At 43.2% G+C, this 18741-nt stretch overlaps 1 long non-coding RNA gene across 1 annotated transcript; it reads left to right on the forward strand.

Moving 5' to 3' along the window:
- Window positions 1–6433: 6433 nt before the first annotated feature.
- On the forward strand, window positions 6434–18149 carry LOC144596917 (uncharacterized). Its single transcript, XR_013547663.1, has 3 exons — window positions 6434–6521; window positions 8863–8972; window positions 18071–18149. It is a non-coding gene; the product is annotated as an uncharacterized LOC144596917 (long non-coding RNA).
- The last annotated feature ends 592 nt before the right edge of the window (window positions 18150–18741 follow it).

Genomic DNA, 18741 nt, shown 5'->3' on the forward strand with positions numbered 1-18741 from the left:
CAAGGCCTGGATTTTTAAAATTGTGTCCCTAATTCCCTAGATTGTTTATTTTGCAATAAACCTATCCTAAAAAGAGACAAATTATTCATTAGTACTTTCCGCTCTAAATCACCACTGTTTATGCGCTTACCTACGCATTAAATGTATTAAATAGAAAAAGAAATGAGCTCGACAAGAATATAATTGGCCATACTTCCTACTGAAAAAATTGCCAAAGTTGGGACTTCCAATTATTTTAACTTGCTTTATATGATGGTTTTGGTTCTTGACACTAAATAAGCCTATATATTTAGTTTGCAAATATGTTTTTTTTGTGCTCTTTTTATAAACGTATGTTTAATCTACATTATTGAACATGTTTTAAGTGTCTATATAAAGATGGCAGAGTGTTCAGTTCCAGCACCCTACAAAGAATTAGTTGACATTAGTTGGCTGTGGCATATTCTCCCTCCTGGGTGAAATTGAAGTGTTTCATTATTCCTGAGCACACTAGAGCCAATGAAGAACTTGTGAAATGTCGCCACTAATGTAGGAAATACGGCACACAGCAAGCCCTTCACAAATAGTGATGTGGTAATTATCCGATCATCTACTTTTTGAGCAAGGGATAAATATCGGAAGGTTTTCGAGAGACATGGGTCAACTGTGGGCAAATGGGATGAACGTATATGGGCATTTTGCTTGGCAATGTCAAGTTGGGCCGTAGGGCCTGATTCTGTGCTGTATGAATCCAAGACTGGAAAATTTCCCTTCAATTTTGTGCCAGGGATTTTTTTACATCCACTTGAGAAGCCACAAATGTTCTGACTTTAGCAACTCATCCAAAAGGCGGTGTCTCTGACATTACTGCAGAACTGTGCTGGACAGTCAGCCTGGGGTTCCACTCTCAATGTTTTGGAGTGGGATTTGAATCCACACTTCCCATGCAGAGGTTGGAGCATTACCTGTAGCAGCATAGCTCCCACACCTATGGGGAAGACAGCCACTGCACATTCTATACATTGCTCTGCCTGATATCCAATTACTTTTACCAAATACAACAATGCAGCCTGCAGTATGTTTCCATTTTTTTTTTAAATGTTAAGATTTGGTCAGTTTCCTGAAAGGCTTACAACCTTAAGTGAATTGTGGGGATTTTATTTTCGTCCATCTCTTTAGAATTAGCAGAAGTGTTTAAAATACAATTTTCTCAAAATGACTGCAATCTTAATCGTTGCGATGCATGATTTTGAAAAATGTTCAACAGATTGGCAAGAAAATGGAAAGAAGATAAAATACTTTCATTAATCTTGCATCATTCATAATCTCAAGCAGATCACAAAGTGTGTTGTTGTCAATGTAATGTGGTAACTGATGTATGAGCAGCATTGCTGGAAGATTTCAGCCACAAAGTTGTCGGTTCCCTCACAATGTGTCAGAAGGAACTGCAGATGCTGGTTTAAACCAAAGATAGGCACAATGTTTAGGTTAGTGTATTGTCATGTGTACCGAGGTACAGTGAAAAGCTTTTTTTGCGTGCTATCCAGTCCGCAGAAAGACAATACATGATTACAATCGATCCATTTACAGTGTATAGATACATGATAAAATAATAACGTTACGTGCAAAGTAAAGCCTGCAAAGTCCGATCAAGGATAGCCCGAGGGTCTTCAAGGAGGTAGATAGTAGTTCAGGACTGCTCTGTGGTTGTGGTAGGGTGATTCAGTTGCCTGATAACAGCTGGGAAGAAACTCTCTCTGAGTCAGCTCATGACAGTGGGCAGGGTTAAGCCAGAAAATAACAGGAACCGATCTTGGATTAGCATTAGGCCCAGCATCATCTTTGCACTGTCTCTGAAGCAGATTGCCTTATTCTTTGACTCCAAAGCATTTTGCTATGGGCACTCTGGCCTTTCAGTAGTCTGAATGGGAAAACAATTTGATTGATTTCACAACTGCATGTGCAATTGGGTATACATGTTATCAATCACAATGCTCCTGTCACGGAATATTTGACTCACAAATAAAGGGACGCACACCAGGGGAATCATTAAAAATGCAAATGCAATATTTTCCCCGAGATTTGGCTTCCGATGTTGGAAAATCTAGGAATTCTCACAGCTAAGGCTGCTCATGCCAACTAACATCCAAGTTTTTCTGGGCAACAAGGAACAGGGATGTCTCTTCACTGCCAAAGAAATGCAGGCATGTTTGCTGATGTGCTGACAATTATTAGATGTCCACTCTATTTTCTTTGGACATATCTGTCCTTTGGACACCCTCTATTAAGCCATGATAGAGAATTTATCTGCATTATTTTCTGTTGAAACCTCACCCACTGACAATGACAATAATGCAGGAACTGATCGGTGCCTCTCGCCAGCCCTTCTTTTATTCTCCAAATCAAAAATGTGCATGAATTTAAGCAATATTACATGAAATATCTCACGCAGGATTGCTTGGTTTTAGTTGAGATTTTGACTTTTGTTTAACCTTGTTCTAAAGAAGGCAGCATAAGCAAAACGCCGAGCTGATCCTATCTAGAAAAAAGAGCCTACACCCAGGGATATATTACATTAACCAAGCATAACATAGAAATCAAAAAGCAAAGAAACATAGGGAACATAGGGAAATTAATAAATAGATAAATAAGTAAATAAATAAACGAACAGAGAAAGGAGACAGAAGGTGAGGTGACCTTCAGTGGTTGAAGGCGTTTGAGGCAGCAGAAGTTATGTAATGCCCTCCAGGCGCTGTAGACAAAAGTGGCAATCACGTGGGTGTCGCTCGGTGTAGGCGGCCAGGGTATAACCAGGGATGTTCAGATGGGAGCTGTCACTTTTGTGAGTCTCTTGGAGCAGGATTGCAGTGACTGTGGGTCTGTGGCAGATGTTCAATGATGGTGGTCTTCGCCTTGGTGAGGCCTTCCGCATTCAGCTGCGGCAGGGCGATGCCATCCGGTTCGACATCCGTAGGTGACGGCCTAAGAAGGGCGCATGCTCCAGGTTACATAGAAACATAGAAAATAGGTGTTGGAGTAGGCCATTCGGCCCTTCGAGCCTGCACCGCCATTCAATATGATCATGGCTGATCATCCAACTCAGTATCCCGTACCTGCCTTCTCTCCATACCCCCTGATCCCTTTAGCCACAAGGGCCACATCTAACTCCCTCTTAAATATAGCCAATGAACTGGCCTCAACTACCTTCTGTGGCAGAGAATTCCACAGATTCACCACTCTCTGTGTGAAAAAGAAACGTTCTCATCTCAGTCCTAAAAGACTTCCCCCTTATCCTTAAACTGTGACCCCTTGTTCTGGACTTCCCCAACATCAGGAACAATCTTCCTGCATCTAGCCTGTCCAACAATCTTCCTGCATCTAGCCTGTCCAACAATCTTCCTGCATCTAGCCTGTCCAACAATCTTCCTGCATCTAGCCTGTCCAACAATCTTCCTGCATCTAGCCTGTCCAACAATCTTCCTGCATCTAGCCTGTCCAACAATCTTCCTGCATCTAGCCTGTCCAACAATCTTCCTGCATCTAGCCTGAATCTAGTTGGTGCCGAGCTGCAGCGACTGAGGTTGCATTTGGGCTGCAAGCTGTTGTTGTTTGTTCATTGCTATTTCTGCTTCTGCTTCTGCTGTCTCTGTTTGTTGTCGTTCGCCTGACCGAGGTCAGTTGACAGGGCTCAACACGAGGAGGTCAACCACATGAGCCCCAGGAAAAGATACAATTCAATCACATTTGAATTTGCAGAGAAGGTGAGTATGGAGAGAACAAAGGGACCCGGCTAGCCTGGAGACCAAGAGAGATGAATGATGTGAAAGGTGGTGGTGGCTGAGAGAGGGTGACGATGACTTGTTAATAACAAACAACGTAAATAAAAATCAATATTGCATCCCAAGTCACATTACAAACTTTAAGATTTCAACATTTAATTCAAGTTTCAGATAGTCAACCTTTCCACTTTGCATCACAACTGGCCACTTTTGGTAAAGAGTCAGTGGGATGAAACATTGCTTTTTCTCTCTCCAGGGATGCGGGGATTTATTAGGAATTGACCACATTCTCTTTGTTTTTTGATTCTAGTGACTGTAGTGCTTTGCAACTCAGGGTTTGGGCACTTTTGTTTCATCTCATTCATCTCAACCAAAGATTTGGTTGAATTCTCTGCATCAGAAGGCAGTGGAGGCCAATTCTCTAAATGCATTCAAGAGAGAGCTAGATAGAGCTCTTAAGGATAGCGGAGGCAAGGGGTATGGGGAGAAGACAGGAATGGGGTACTGATTGAGAATGGTCAGCCATGATATCATTGAATGGTGGTGCTGGCTCGAGGGGCCGAACGGCCTACTCCTGCACCTATTGTCTATTGTTTATTTCAGCTGTGGTTAATCTCTTTAGTTTAGTTTGGTTTAGTGATACAGTGTGGAAACAGGCCCTTCGGCCCACCGAGTCCACGCCAACCAGCGAACCCCCCCCGTACACTAGTCTATCCTTCACACTGGGGATGATTTACAGAGGCCAATTAGCCTCCAAACCTGCATGCCTTTGGGATGTGGGAGGAAACCGGAGCACAGAGAGAAAGTACAAACTCCGTAGTCAGGATCGAACCTGGGTCTCTGGTGCTGTAAGGCAGCAACTCTACTGTTGCGCCACTGAGTCGCCCTAATTGGCTCACACGACATCAGGCCACTCTTTCAACAGGTGCAATCACCACACAGGGAACTGCAGGTGCTGGAATCTTGAAGAAAACACAAATTGCTGGAGGAACTCAATGGGTCAGGCCGTGTTTATGGAAGGAATGGATAGGCAGCATTTCTGTCTGGAACCCTTCTTCAGACTGACTGTTGGGGGGGGGGTCGGGGCAGAAAGATGGAAAAAGAGGTGGGGAGGACAAAACCTGGCAGTTGATCGTTGGATAGAGTTGAGGCGGATTTGATAGGCAGATAGATGGAACAAGTGACCAAGGTTAATGAAAAGGAGTCAAAAGGCTGTCAGATAAGAAGAGAAGAGAAATTAAATGTAAAGCCAGAGGGGGAGATATAGGTGGAATGGTACATGGGATAGGGGAAAGTGGAGTAGGGTAGTGAAGGAACTGGATGTACACCCGGGTGGAGGGAGCACAGGAAAGAGTGGGAGGAGAGATATAACTTAAAATTGGAGAATTCAATGTTCACACCATTGGGTTGAAAGCTACCCAGGCGGAATATGAGGTGCTGTTCCACCATGTCATGGAGTCTAACAACGTGGAAACAGGCGCTTCGATCCAACTTGCCCACGCCAACCAACATGTCCCATCTACACTAGTCCCGCCTGCCTGTGTTTGGCCCATATCCCTTTTAACTTGTCCTATCCATGTACCTGTCTAAGTGTTTCTTAAACATTGTTCAGAAGTTCATAATTCATTGGAGCAAAAGTAGGTCATTCGGCCCATCGAGTCTATTCCACCATTCAATCATGGGAGATCTATCTCGGTTAGATTCTCCTGCCTTCTCCCCATAACATTTAATGCCCGTACTACGCAAGAAACTGTCAGCCTCCACTTTAAAATACCCAATGACTTAGCTACCACAGCCATCTGTGGTCATGAATTTCACAGAGTCACCACCCTCTGACTGGAGAAATGTCTCCTCATCTCTTTTCTAAAGGTACGTTCTTTTATTCTGAGGCTGTGCCCTCTGGTCCATGACTCTCCCACTCATGGAAACATCCTTGCTACATCCACTCTATCCAGGCCTAATCAATAAGATTCAATGAGATCATTTCTAAACTCCAGCAAGTACAGGCACAGTGCAGTCAAACCCTACTTATACGTCAATTCAATCATTCCCAGGATCATTCTTGTCAACCTCCCCTGGACCTTCTCCAACGTCAGCACATCCTTGCTCAGATGCCTCCACATCAGTTGTGATACTACCTGCCTCAACTACCTCCTCTGGCAGTTCATTCCACACCTACCGCCTTTTGTGTAAAAGAGTTGCCCCTCAGGTTCCTATTAAGTCTTTTTATTCACAAAATGCTGGAGTAACTCAGCAGGTCAGGCAGCATCTCGGGAGAGAAGGAATGGGTGACGTTTCGGGTCGAGACCCTTCTTCAGACACCTGCCCTCCTATTAAGTCTTTCCCCACTCACCTTAAACCCATGTGTGTCAGTCATTTCGTCTTGGTCTCCACTCCACTATTACCCCCTTTTGGTTTCTGCACGCCCACATCCCTCTCATTTGCAAATTAAAACATGGCTGTTTTCTGATTTTCTCTATTTTGACCTGAACATTAACTCTGTTTCTCTCTCCACTGAGGCTGCCTGACCTGCTGAAGATTTCCAACGCTTACCGTTTTTATCCCAATTCACTAATCCTGTGCTGAGCTCACAGGTCACATGAAAATCTCGGCTGGAGCAAATATTGACTCCACAATTTCTATTTTTTTCCACCTCAGGATCTGCAGTTAGGAAGAGTGTGAAATACGATAAGGTCACTTTGCCCAGAGAGTCAGCTCCTTCAGTGCATCATGATTAATATGCCTGAGCAGAAACAACAAGAGGTTTGTCAAACGTGTGTTATGTTAAAATTTCCCACAGAGAAGATAGAAGGGCATCAGATGCTGAGCCAGAAAAGGGAGGAATATGGGAGATGTTTCAATGGTTCAATGGTTTCTTTACTATCACCTGTACCAAGGTGCAGTGAAATACCTTTTTTTGCATACAGATCAGCAAGACTATATCCGTACATAAGCCCAATGACCCCGATTAGTACAGAATGAACAGAACAGCCCACTGAGTCCAAATGCAAAAGGAGCCATTTTGGCGCAATTTCACGGCCCCAGCTGCAGCTGGCCACAAAGACCTTTGCAGCTGACCCAGGCCAATCCCTCATTTCATCTTTTCCTCAATTTTATGTCTGCTTCTGGTGATATCAGGCACAAACGCATTGGTGGAGTGGAAGCACGTGACCGTTGGCTGGGTGAGGTCACGTGGAACACGGGGCGGTGACATCACCTTGTCCCGTATTTGGGAGTGAGGAAGTTGGCAACCCTTGCTGCAGGCCCCACACTAGCTTAATCCGGCCCTGGTGATGGGGTGCAGGCCTAATGTGTCAAAGTAACGAGTCCATTAGCTTAAATCGTGGCAGTTAAGGACAAATGAGGAAAAAGAAACAAACAGATGAAAACTGTGGTGGTTACCTGAAATTAATTAAATTCACTTTTAAATCAAAAGAGTTGTAACATGCCCAAACATATGACAATGCGTTCCTTGGACATATCGTCTGGATTGTTCGAGGCCAAATGCAAAGACTGTGAGTGGGTCAGAGAGTTAAAGTGGCAGGTATTGGATACTCTGGGTTCCCCATGCAGACTTAGTGGAGCTGTTGTACGTGGTTACCCAACCTACGTTTATCAACCTCACTTCAACCTTTCCATTCTTTAGAGTTTGCAGTTTTTAGACCACACTCAATTCTGAAAGTCCCTCTCATCCATCAACTTCGTACTCAATTATATTTTTAGCCTTGGATTTGAATATTTCCATGTCTCTATAACTTAATCTATATATCCTCCTCTTGTACAGCAAATCCTACTGTCTGATCTCTGTTTAGTTTAGTTTAGAGAGTGACGCTCTGTGTGTGTGTCTGTGCATGGAAAGAGAGAGAGCAGAGATTAAAAAACAGGCAAACAAACCTGCACATAATAATTTGTTTAAACACTGTTCCTCTGACTGTAGCATCCCATTTCTCCTTAACCCGTCTTTAAAACTTCATCTCATTGTGATTAAGCTTTAAGTCACCACCTATCTCTTTTGCCTGGCATCCATTTTATTCTGCTGATGTTTATCCAGTAGAAAAGATGTTATCGAATTAGAAATTGTTATTGTTTCGCATTTCCTGTGGCTTCATCACGGCAGCTGAGCCATTAAGGGCTTGGGGAAGGTTTTAAGGTTATTTAGAGCTTTGATAAATTAATTATAAATTGTTGGAATGGGATGGGAAGAATTTCAGATAATCAAAACAAAAAAACAGCTGAATAGGAGATTATTTTGTGTTACACCCTGTGCCAAAATTTTCTTGAGATAAATTCTATTAGAAGATAATTGGATAGTTGCTTGATAAAGAGGAATAGTTGGGGAGTGGGGTGAGGTGAAGAGGTTGCGAAATATCACAGTGAAATGGTCTTAAGGTCTTCTTTGATTGAATAGTTCATATCTAACTGGGTATGAATCTATGGCAATAGGTCCTATGGAGCCCAGTCCCTTTAGATGAACAGCAAAAACATCCTGTAAACTGTAATCCATATTACATTGAAATCTTCACAGCAATCATCTAAAAGGTGTTATTTTGCTCACTTTAGTATTCAGTTCTTTGTAACTAGCAGTTTCTGTTCTGCATTGCACAGTGTTTGTCTGACATGCCTGAGGCTTCTAATGCCTTTAAAAAGCTGTCACTGAGAACAGTGGATTAATTCAAGTCCTCTGAGGTTTCGCATTTTGGCGCAGAGAAAACATTGCAACAGCTTGCTCAAAAGGTGACATTTCACAGTATGCAAAGTAATATAAAGTCTTTTGGGATTGCAGAACTTACAAAAAGCCTCTTGCCTCCTGACTTTGTTGCCAGTGGTAAAACAGATGTGGCTTACAGACTGAATTCAGTGAAGAGTGAGCAATCTTCTGAAATCTTTTGTGAATCAAAAGCAATGGAATCCATTTGAATGACGGACAACAAACAGTCGGCAAATTTGTCCAAATAAAATTACATATTCAACCGAGTTAAAATAAAATCTGAGGATACTGAAAGGGCACAGATGATGAATTCCATTAGACTGTTACTTTGTGGAAAGCGTGCATTCTTTATGAAGTAATGATGGCGTTTTTTCTTTTTCCCTTGGTGGAGCACAGATGCAAGATCGAGGACAAAGATGGTGTGACTCATGCCGATATGCAAAGCAGCCATCTCCATGACGGTGGATGCACTATTCAGTTCTGTCTGTCATTCAACTTATGCTGTGGTGAGTCTTTTGAGGCTGTTGTGTCACTGCACTGATGACTCCTGGAAAAGCATGAGGCTGGTGTTAAAAAGATCACCGAAGAACCTGCACCTTTTATTTTTACTTTCTTAAATGTGTTATTTTTATCCAAAGTAACAACAATACTGATGGGCGGGGGGGTTAACTCTAATTTGAAATTTGGAAATTGCACTGTAGATGTGCCCATTTCTTGTTGGAGTAAGCCTTTTGTAATAATGAATACATTTTTGCGTGGAAAATGTCATGGATGTATATCCCAATTTGAGGAAGGATATTTTTGCTATTGAGGGCGTACAGCGTAGGTTTACTAGGTTAATTCCCGGAATGGCGGGACTATCATATGTTGAAAGACTGGAGCGACTAGGCTTGTATACACTGGAATTTAGAAGGATGAGAGGAGATCTTATCGAAACGTATAAGATTATTAAGGGGTTGGACACGTTAGAGGCAGGGAACATGTTCCCAATGTTGGGGGAGTCCAGAACAAGGGGCCACAGTTTAAGAATAAGGGGTAGGTCATTTAGAACTGAGATGAGGAAAAGCTTTTTCAGTCAGAGAGTTGTGAATCTGTGGAATTCTCTGCCTCCGAAGGCAGTGGAGGCCAATTCTCTGAATGGATTCAAGAGAGATCTGGATAGAGCTCTTAAGGATAGAGGGAGTCAGGGGGTATGGGGACAAGGCAGGAACGGGGTACTGATTGAGAATAATCAGCCATGATCACATTGAATGGCGGTGCTGGCTCGCAGGGCCGAATGGCCTCCTCCTGCACCTATTGTCTATTGTCTATTGTCTAACCTTAACAACAACTTCAACATTGTAAAAACATCCCAAGACATTTCCTAGGGACATTATCTCCATCACCTCTAAAGGCTTTGCATGCTAGTCAGCACAACATATATACTCCGTGCAAATCTCCTAAGGGTTTTGCATCAGCAGTGGAATAACTAATATTTTTTTCCCTTGGACCAAATAAAAGATCAGTCTGAATGGAATTTATAATAGTTTATCAACATGTACTTCATAATCATTTGATGAATGTGGTCTCCTTTTCCCTTTATTCTACTAAATGCATTGATCATCTTTTAGTTGGTAGGTTAATGAGTAAGTAGAATGTGTTATGTTTAGCCTCAAAGACCATGTTAACTATAGTGTTCATTGCCCAGAGTGAGGTGCTTATCTCATCTCATCTTATGGCCTCCAAACCAGGTGAGGATGGCGCCCAACCCAGGAGACTATTTGTGTGCGAGCCGCAGAAGCAGATCTACAATCACATGTTACAATCGCTCCACACTTTTATAATCTCTATTCCTACAGCAACATTTCTATTCCTTTATCGTGTATCTATGCACAGTAAATGGCTCTATTGTGCTCATGTGTTGTCTTTCCGCTGACTGGATTGCACGCAACATAAGCTTTTCACTGTATCTTGGTACATGCGACAATAAACTAAACTGTAAACAGTTTAGTTTAGAGATACAACATGGAAACAGGCCCTTCGGTCCACCAAGTCCACACCGACCAGTGATCACCCTTACACTAGTTCTGTGTTATCTGAGTTTTGCATCATACACACTTGGGGCAATTTACACAAGCCAATTGACCTACAAACGTCATGCCCCATGTTTAGAATGAGGGAGAAAACCGGAGCACCCAGAGAAAACCCACAGGGAGAACGTAGAAACTCTATGCAGGCAGCACCCCATTGTCGGGAGTGAACCCGGATCTCTGGCGCTGTAAGGCAGCAATTCTACCGCTGTGCCACTGTGCCGCCCCCAAAAGCGGAAGCTGTGAAGTTCGAGAAAAACTCATGTGGTCTCAGGGAAAACATGCAAACTTCACATGGGCAGCTCTGGAGGTCAAAGTGGAACCTGGGTCGCTGGAGCTATGACCCAGCTGTGCCACTGTGCTGCCCCAGACTAACAAGAAAGGTCCCGATTCGAAACGTTGCTTGTCCATGTCCTGCAGAGATGCTGCCTGACCCGCTGAGTTACTCCAGAACTTTATGCTCAAGGCAAGTTTCCAGCATGTGCAGTTCCATGTGCCTCCGTCTAATAATCTGAAGTTGCGTAGAACTTCTCTTCAACTCCCTAGATTGTCAATGGGAGAAGTGCTACAATGTCCATGCAACATGACATAACTTAATCTCTCTCGCAAGGGAAAGCCATTGAAGGTTGGCTTGATTCGCCATCTTTTGACTTATCTGCAACCACCAACAAGTTTGTTGCCGTCTATAACTGAGGGTGATTATGTTACATGAATATCTCACTGCAGCAGCAGGTCCATGGTTGCTCCTCCAAACCAAAGCACCATCTCTTGCTTGGGAGCCACAGATGGTTCAAACACCAATTTCCTGATGAACTGCCCACTGAAATCAAATCAATTCCCAAACTTGAAGAATGAACGACATCAACATGACATCGCTGCCTTTAGTTTCTGTGGCCGCACGTTAATCGGACAGACAGGATAAACTGCACTAATTGCCTTCTGAAGTGTCGTCTGGATCCTGAAACTTCGTGCAAGTAAAAATCACACAGAATGCAGGGAAAAAAAATAAGGTTATGTCGGCAAGAATGAAAGGACTTAATGTGTTGTATTTTATTTCAATATAAGCAAAAATAACATCAAACTACATTATAACTGATATTGTGACTTGAAATGACTTAAGTCAACAGACTTAAAAGAAAATGTTTATCTTTAAATTCCGATTTGAATCCATTATTATGTTGCCAATTCCTCAATTAGTTTCTCCCACCGATGGCCATTTTCATTCAAAAGATGGCAGAAGCCTTGAAACTTAATCATCTTTCAGTAACAAGCCTTGAATATTCAGAGGCCTGTTTCATTGTGCCCTTAGCAAAACTAATAATAAATATCTCCCTTCTTGTCTCTCTCCTCACTGTGTGCATGTTAATCAGATAACAATGAACTAATTATTTCACCACCTGATATCACGCTTAAACAAAGCTCATCTTTACATTTCATCATTTATGAGGCTCTGGATGTTTTACATTTGGTAATTTTTACACTCTAAATATACTTGGAGGAAATAGGTTAAAGGAAGAATTACATTTATTGTTATGTGGTTATCAGAAAGAGAGGCAGGTGACACATTGCATCTTCCAGATATCCCTAGGCTTTAACAGGTTCCACATTTTGGTTCAATGTGCAACTTTGCTTTTTGTTCATTGTTTAGTTCCACTTCCTTGTATTGTATAAAAGATGCTTTCTTCATGAAAAAGTGGGAAGGAAGAAGAATCAAAGAGGATGCAGTAAATTATGTAGGATTATTTCTGTTACAGTAAAATTGTATGCAATGACACAAGTAAAAAAATAACGTGCTTCTATACTGTCTCAGGACATCCCAGAATGTTTAAGATCATGTTTCAAAGTGCACAGCTAAAAGTTTGTGTTTAACAAGGTCCACCAATGGGTATGCGATAAAATGATATCAGATGGAGAAATTGGGCACCCAAAATGGACAATGCCTGTAACAATTTTTTTTAGTTTAGAGACACAGCGCGGAAACAGGCCCTTCGGCCCACTGGGTCCGTGCTGACCAGCGATCCTCGCATATTAATACTGTCCTTCACCCACTAGGTGGCAATTTTTACATTTACCAAGCCAATTAACCTACATACCAGCACGTCTTTGGAATGTGGGAGAAAATCGAAGATCTCGGAGAAAACCCACACAGGTCACGGGGAGAACGTACAGACAACACCCGTAGTCGGGATCGAACCCGGGTCTCCAGCGCTGCATTCTCTGTAAGGAAGCAACTCTACCACTGCGCCACCGTGCTGTCCAAATGTCATAAGGAGTTTTCTTTATGTCACCCTAAACCAACTCAAAGCCTTTGATCGTAGCAGAGCCCTAAGCTCCCTCTGCCTGTTCATTTCTGAAAGAGTGAATGAAATATAATTGTCTCACTTTCTGCTGAGAGCTTCAGTGACCTTGCCCACACAGCAACAGAAGAAAAGTTGTAAGATTGTGCAAATATCTCCAGAAACATAAACCTTGACAGCCACGTTTTAATTTGACAGTCACAGGCAATACATTCCTTGCTTTGTTCAGAGTTATTGCTGGAGCAGGTGGCAAGTCACAGTATCATCAGAATCACAGATCTTTCACACGTTATTATATGCTGAGTTCAAGTGAGATATTTTCCCCTCAACTTGCTTGGCAGATATTGTTCTCTGCTGAGAATCCTTCGACTCTCCTCTGATTTACGGGTTTGTCGTGCTCTGCATTGCCCCTGCTGTCTCTCCCAGGACTGTGGCACTAGAGAAGGAAGCATTTTCATGGCCAACTGATTTGAACAGAAGCCTCAGATACAGCAGCCAAACCTCCAGCACCTACCACAATATATTCTCATTGCCAGCATTCTGCCCTGTATCCTTTTGATGGATGTTCAACACTATCAGACTCTGCCTTTACAGGTCGGTGTGACTTGCCTTCCTGTGGTGCTCTGCACACCACAGATCCCTTTGCAGGGCTCAAAGGATTGCAGCGGCCTACAGAAACAGGGGCTACTCATCTGAATTTTGCGTTATCTTTAAATTTCAGGAGAAATTACAGATGGTGCCCACTCTTTAACTTTACCTATTTCACTACATATCCACAAAGACGCACAGGTTTGTAGGCTAAATGGCTTGGTAAAATTGGAATTTGTCCCCAATGTATGTAGGAAAGTGCTAGTGTGAGGGGATCGTGGTCGGCGCAAACTCGTTGGGCCGAAGGGCCTGTTTCCGCGCTGTATCTCTAAACTAAAACGAAAAAGCCTCTGAATTATTAACCAAGACATTCAAGTTTTCACACATGGATGGCAGGATCGACACCTGTGTTATTTCCTGGTAATTGTGGCTTATTGCAAATGATGGGAAGGGGGGGGGGGGGGGGGGAGTATGAATGCTTTCTGTCTTTCGTATCTGCTGTCATGAAGAATGCAACGCAGATGTCTGAGTATTCTGTACCGTGAGTTAGACCTGCTAGAGTAAATGAATAACTGCATATTGCCCCATAAATTCCACTTGCTGAGTTGCAGTTTTTATGCCGAAGAAAATGAGTTTTGCTGATGGTGGGCTATTTATTTCAGAAATTTTGAGAGGTATGTTATTTACAAATTCATTGGATTAGTGATTAATGTAAAACCCATGTAAAATGTTAATAATCTGCCGGGGTCCCGGAGAATTATACAGCAGCGTTCAAAAAGCCAGTTCTGGCCGGAGATGCTATCGGCAGGCTGGAGGAGCAGCAGGTAAGTGAGGAACATGACCTGGCTCTCTCACTTGACTCTCAGCCAGATGGACTGCATGTCCCTCGCCTGTTTGGTATGGCTACAAGGAAGAGTAGCACAGGAGACTCTGACCAAGGCAGGCAATGAAAGCAGCAAGGCAAACATGAAGGTGCCGACAGAGAAGCAGGCTGGATGAGACAGAACAAAGGAGGGGCAGGTGGGTTTATGTGATAGTTAACCTGCTCAAATGACAATTCCAGCTATGTATAAAGAAGTGAACATTGGGTTGTTACAATATTGGTTGGAGCCCCCAGTGAATCATGTATCACTTCACCTTGCCTCATTTTCACAGGATGCATACAGGGTGTGACACCAGGTTTACACCCAGAAGTTAGTGATTTCTAAAATTGTCTTACTGCACTGTAAAACAAGGCTGGATTATATTAGCAATGCCAATGCCAACACGTCATTGGGATCTGCACATGCATTTACAGTCTGAACAAGGTTCTCGACCCGAAACACCACCCATTCCTTCTCTCCAGAGATGCTGCCTGTCCCTCTGAGTCACTCCAGCATTTTGTGTCTATCTTTGGTTTAAACCGGCATCTGCAGTTCCTTCCTACACATGCATTTAAGAATTAATCAATCCTTTTGCCAATTTTCAAAAAAACTACAGAAACATTTATATAGTAAGAATGGAAATATAAAGTGGATGGCACAGAGAAAAGAGGTCATAGAAGCAGTTGAGATATGTTACATTAATTCAGCATTAATAACTTGCTGATTATAAATTTATACTGACAGTCATGGTGTGAGATTACAGGGATTCATTTATGGACAGCTTCCATAAATAGTTGCAATTGACAGCAAAAGAGTACGAAAGATCAATACTGGAAAAACTGCAAGGTAATTCACCAATCTCTTTCAAAACACGAAATGCTGGAGGAACTCAGCGGGTCAGCCAACATTTTAAGACGTCGCATTTTAGACTTTAGAGATGCAATGTGGAAACAGGCCCTTTGGCCCACCCATTCCGCACCGACCAGCGATCAGCCCGTACACTAGCACTATCCTACACACCGGGGACAATTTACAATTTTACCAATGCCAATTAACCTACAAACCTGTACATCTTTGGGATGTGGGAGGAAACCAGAGCACCCAAGGGAAACCCACGTGGTTGCAGGGAGAACGTACAGACTCCTTACAGACAGCACACACAGTCAGGAACGAAGCTGGGTCTGTGGTGCTGTAAGGCAGCAGCTCTACCACTGCACCACTGTGGTGCATAGGTGGGTGGGGAGGCTTTGGTATTAGTTCCACCACTTCTGTTTCCCCTCTTCATTCTTTCAGGCTGGGTCAGAGTGAGAGCTCACCCTAAATGAATAATTCCACTGTCTTTCTAGCCTTTTCTATTAACCAATCCTCCTTTTCCCAAACGCTGGCTGGCTAACTCTGGCATTACTGATGCCTCACCACGTCTCTTGTAGGTGGGACAGATTTCTCACACGCCGATGTCCCTTTCCCAATAGGATGTGTCCACCAAACAGCAGTAGGGAGGTTGGGGATAGCATCAAGCAGCAAATTAGGGATGCTTATAGCAAAGGTACAGCAGTTATCATGGGAGACTTTAATCTATATACAGATTGGGCCAACCAATTTGGTAGCAGCGCTGAGGAGGAGAATTTTCTGGAATATATAAGGGATGTTTTTTTCAACCAATATGTAGAAGAACCGACGAGAGGGCAGGCCATCCTAGACTGGATATTGTGTAATGAGGAAGGATTAGTTAACGATCTTTTTGTGCAGTGCCCCTTGGGCAACAGTGATCATATATGGTTGAATTCTGCATTAGGATGGGGAGTGACACGGTTAATTCAGAGACCTGAACTTAAAGAAAGAGGACTTTGAAGGTATGAGATAGGAATTGGCTAGGATAGACTGGCAAATTATCTTTAAAGGGTTGACGGTGGAGATGCAATGGCAAAGATTTAAAGACGGCATGGATGAACTCCAAAAATTGTTCATCCCTGTCTGGCGAAAAAATAAAACGGGGAAGGCGGCTCAACCGAGGCTAACGAGGGAAATCAAGGATCGTGTTAAATCCAAGGAAGAAGCATATAAATTGGCCAGAGGAAGCAGCCAATCGGAGGACTGGGAGAAATTTAGAACTCAACAGAGGAGGACAAAGGGGTTGTTAATTGAGAGGGAAAATAAAGAGCATGAAAGAAAGCTTGCGGGGAATATAAAGACTGACTCTAAAAGCTTCTTTAGATATGTAAAAAGGAAGTGATTAGTGAAGACAAATGTAGGTCCCTTACAATCAGAGACAGGAGAATTTATAATTGGAAACAAAGAAATGGCAGAACAGTTAAACGAGTACTTTGGTTCTGTCTTTACTGAGGAAGACACAAACAATCTCCCAGAAATAGCAGGGGACCAGGAAACGGTGTTAGGTAAACTGTTAGGACTGAAGGCAGATAAATCCCCAGGGGCTGACGGTCTGCATCCCAGAGTACTCAAGGAGATAGCCCTGGAAATCGTGGATGCATTGGTGATCATTTTCCAGTGTTCTATAGATTCTGGATCAGTTCCTGTGGACTGGATAGCCAATGTAACTCCACTTTTAAAGAAAGGAGGGAGAGAGAAAACGGGGAATTATAGACCAGTAAGCCTTACATTGGTAGTGGGGAAGATGCTGGAGTCGATTATTAATGATGTTACAGCAGCGAATTTGGAAAGCAGTGACAGGATCAGTCAAAGTCAGCATGGATTTATGAAGGGGAAATCATGCATGAATAATCATCTGGAATTTTTTGAGGATGTAACAAGTAGAATGGATAAGGGAGAGCCAGTGGATGTGATGTATCTGGACTTTCAAAAAGCCTTTGACAAGGTCCCAAACAAGAGAGTAGTGTGCAAAATTAGAGCACATGTTATTAGGGTTAGGGTATTGACATGGATAGAGAACTGGTTGGCAGACAGAAAGCAAAGAGTAGGAATTAACGGGTCCTTTTCAGAATGGCAGGCAGTGACTAGTGGGGTGCCGCAAGGCTTGGTGCTGGGACCCCAGTTATTTACAATATATATTAATGATTTAGATGAAGGAATTAAATGTGACATCTCCAAAGTTGTGGATGACACAAAGCTGGGTGGCAGTGTGAGCTGTGATGAGGATGCTATAAGGCTGCAGGATGTCTTGAATAGTTTGGGTGAGCAGGCAGATGCATGGCAGATGCAGTAAATTGTGGATAAATGTGAGGTTATTCACTTTGGTGGCAAGAACAAGAAGGCAGATTATTATCTGAACTATCCGATTAGGAAAAGGGGAGGTGCAACAAGACCTGGGTGTCCTTGTATATCAGTCACTGAAAGTAAGCATGCAGGTACAGCAGGCAGTAAAGAAAGCTAATTGGCCTTCATTGCGAGAGGATTGGAGTTTAGGAGCAAGGAAGTCATACTGCAGTTGTTCAGGGCCTTGGTGAGATCGCACCAGGAGTATTGTGTGTAATTTTGGTCTCCTAATTTGAGGTAGGACATTATTACAATTGAGGGAGTGCAGCATAGGTTCACCAGGTTAATTTCCGGGATGGTAGGACTGACATATGATGTGGCACGAACCTCCTTACCCACTTTAACCCAAGAATGTGCAGTGAGCCTGGTCAGGTCTAACTGTTCAAACCCTTGGGTGAACTGCGTTCAAAGTTGGCTGGCAAATGGGGGTGGATGTTCTACTTTCCTTTGCCCACATTTATTTAAACCCTCCACAGGGTCCCCTCTGTCATGACCAACTGTGGACAAGATTGCTGTCTTCATTTCCTCTAAGCTCGTTTCCCCTTCATTCCAGAGGACTGGGCAAATCAGGGTCCGAACACATGAGCATCAACTTCATTACCTCTGCATCGTTCAGTCTGTGCAAGACACCCTTTTTTGGTGAGTATAATCAAAAAAGATATACTGGTTAGAATTGGGCACAAATGCACACAAAAGCACACACACACATATTCATGCATGCACAAACACTCACACACACATGCGCGCACACACACATGTATGCATGCATGCACACACACACACACTCATACACACACACATGCATGCACCGCACGCACATACATGCACACACAAATACACACACATGCATGCATGTGAACACATGCACACACACAGATGCATGCCGCTCGCACACACAATCACACACACACATGCACACACATACAATCACACACACACATGCACACACATACAAGCACACACACACATGCACACACACATGTGCACACATATGCAATCACACACACACATGCACACACATACAATCACATGCACACACACACATGTGCACACATATGCAATCACACACACACATGCACGCATGAGCAAAACCACACACACACACACATACATGCACGCACATACATGTGCAATCGCACACAATCGCGCGCACACACACACACACACACACACACACACACACACACACACACACACACACACACATATACACACACACACGCT

This window comes from Rhinoraja longicauda, chromosome 9 (assembly GCF_053455715.1).
Source record: "Rhinoraja longicauda isolate Sanriku21f chromosome 9, sRhiLon1.1, whole genome shotgun sequence".
Classification (NCBI taxonomy): Eukaryota; Metazoa; Chordata; class Chondrichthyes; order Rajiformes; family Arhynchobatidae; genus Rhinoraja; species Rhinoraja longicauda.